Source organism: Amblyomma mixtum, chromosome 10, assembly GCF_055824585.1.
Source record: "Amblyomma mixtum isolate Tamu chromosome 10, ASM5582458v1, whole genome shotgun sequence".
Lineage (NCBI taxonomy): Eukaryota > Metazoa > Arthropoda > Arachnida > Ixodida > Ixodidae > Amblyomma > Amblyomma mixtum.
This window is the reverse complement of record NC_143021.1, coordinates 107,310,419-107,313,196: the sequence shown is the minus strand read 5'-3', so window position 1 is coordinate 107,313,196 and position 2,778 is coordinate 107,310,419. Positions and strand designations below refer to the sequence as shown.

Below are 2,778 nucleotides of genomic sequence, written 5' to 3'. Positions count from 1 at the left end.
GTCAACGGCACTCTGTGGGCTCGGTGGCTGTGCCACAACACAGTTCTCTAATCCGCTCGTCTTCGCCATGCAGGTGCTCTCGCCCCTCATCGTCTGCGTCATGCTCCCTGGCATGTTTTGCGCTCCCTGGTCGAGCGCGATCGAGCATGCGGCCCTGCACAACGCAGCTTACGGAGGTCCCATCAACAAGGCAACCAAAAACGCCCCTTTTCCTGCAATATCGGCTCAAAGCAACTGGATCCTCAGACCCGATTGGAAGGCCCCATCGTCAGCGACTACATTCAACGTGTCAACTACAAATGAACAGCGACCGTCAACGGCACTCTGTGGGCTCGGTGGCTGTGCCACAACACAGTTCTCTAATCCGCTCGTCTTCGCCATGCAGGTGCTCTCGCCCCTCATCGTCTGCGTCATGCTCCCTGGCATGTTTTGCGCTCCCTGGTCGAGCGCGATCGAGCATGCGCCCCTGCACAACGCAGCTTACGGAGGTCCCATCAACAAGGCAACCAAAAACGCCCCTTTTCCTGCAATATCGGCTCAAAGCAACTGGATCCTCAGACCCGATTGGAAGGCCCCATCGTCAGCGACTACATTCAACGTGTCAACTACAAATGAACAGCGATCGTCAACGGCACTCTGTGGGCTCGGTGGCTGTGCCACAACACAGTTCTCTAATCCGCTCGTCTTCTGCCATGCAGGTGCTCTCGCCCCTCATCGTCTGCGTCATGCTCCCTGGCATGTTTTGCGCTCCCTGGTCGAGCGCGATCGAGCATGCGCCCCTGCACGACGCAGCTTAAGGAGGTCCCATCAACAAGGCAACCAAAAACGCCCCTTTTCCTGCAATATCGGCTCAAAGCAACTGGATCCTCAGACCCGATTGGAAGGCCCCATCGTCAGCGACTACATTCAACGTGTCAACTACAAATGAACAGCGACCGTCAACGGCACTCTGTGGGCTCGGTGGCTGTGCCACAACACAGTTCTCTAATCCGCTCGTCTTCGCCATGCAGGTGCTCTCGCCCCCCATCGTCTGCGTCATGCTCCCTGGCATGATTTGCGCTCCCTGGTCGAGCGCGATCGAGCATGCGCCCCTGCACAACGCAGCTTACGGAGGTCCCATCAACAAGGCAACCAAAAACGCCCCTTTTCCTGCAATATCGGCTCAAAGCAACTGGATCCTCAGACCCGATTGGAAGGCCCCATCGTCAGCGACTACATTCAACGCGTCAACTACAAATGAACAGCGACCGTCAACGGCACTCTGTGGGCTCGGTGGCTGTGCCACAACACAGTTCTCTAATCCGCTCGTCTTCGCCATGCAGGTGCTCTCGCCCCTCATCGTCTGCGTCATGCTCCCTGGCATGTTTTGCGCTCCCTGGTCGAGCGCGATCGAGCATGCGCCCCTGCACGACGCAGCTTACGGAGGTCCCATCAACAAGGCAACCAAAAACGCCCCTTTTCCTGCAATATCGGCTCAAAGCAACTGGATCCTCAGACCCGATTGGAAGGCCCCATCGTCAGCGACTACATTCAACGTGTCAACTACAAATGAGCAGCGACCGTCAACGGCACTCTGTGGGCTCGGTGGCTGTGCCACAACACAGTTCTCTAATCCGCTCGTCTTCGCCATGCAGGTTGGTGGCCATTACAGTCTCTTTTCAAAGAAAACGAGTAACTATTTTCTGGTGCAGCTCCCGAGCCCTCAGTGCTGCCTTGTTATCAGTGTTGAGTGCCTTCACGTTGTTCATTCTTTGTTACTATCGTGTGGTGATATTGAGAGCAACCCCGGTCCTGACAAGCTAGACATTATTCTTGACGAACTAAAAAAGATGTCTTCTGGCCAGACCAAATTAGTAACTGAAGTGCAGGAGCTGAAGAGCCAACTTCTCTCAATGGACCAAAAAATGGCAGATTTCACCACCCGTCTCAGCACTTTAGAAACTCACTGCGGAAATCTGTCTACAATGCGCACTGACCTAGAAGCAATCCAAACCACTACGACCGAAACGACTCGCCTAGTTAGTGTGCTAGAGGCTCGCCTGGAAGACGCTGAAAACCGCTCCCGGCGAAACAACCTAATTTTCTATGGTTTACCTGATACCAACCCCTCTGAAACCTATTCGCAATCGGAAGAAATAATAACTCGCCACTGCTCTCAATACCTTGATATCCAGTTAAGGCCAATCGAAATTGAACGTGCTCACCGCCTCGGAAGACATTCTCAGGATCGGGAACGCCCGATTATTGTCAAATTTACATCCTTCAAAACAAAAGAATCAGTTCTTTCCAAAGGTCCAAAGTTCACAGCGTAGGTGAAGATTTTTCGCGCCGCGTCCAGAATTGCCGAAAACAGCTTATAGCTTTCGCTAAGGCAAAGTCTGTGTCTTATTCCCTGCGGTTTAAAACGCTGCATATCGGCCCAAAGCGTTACATTTTTGATGAAACTTCTGAAACTGTTAAAGAAATATCTTAACAATCAACTCACCCCTGCCGGCCACCGCATTATTCCCCACCTACTCCTCGTGCAAATTTTTCCCTATCGGTTATCTTTACTAACATCCGCAGCTTCTTGCCGAAACGCGATATCGTGTCAAGCCTTATTTCATCATCAGGCAGCGATTTACTTGTATTAACCGAAACGTGGTTGAACAGCGACATAAATGACTCAGAGATCCTGTTTGAATTGCCAAATTTTCGTCTTTTTCGCACCGATAGGAAAGAAGCCCGCGGAGGGGGAGTTTTAATTGCCGTCAACGAACAGTTATCATGCTCCGTCAT

At 52.2% G+C, this 2,778-nt stretch overlaps 1 pseudogene; it reads left to right on the top strand.

Moving 5' to 3' along the window:
• Nucleotides 1-1,004: 1,004 nt before the first annotated feature.
• On the top strand, nucleotides 1,005-2,473 carry LOC149326618 (uncharacterized; annotated as a pseudogene).
• Nucleotides 2,474-2,778: the final 305 nt, after the last annotated feature.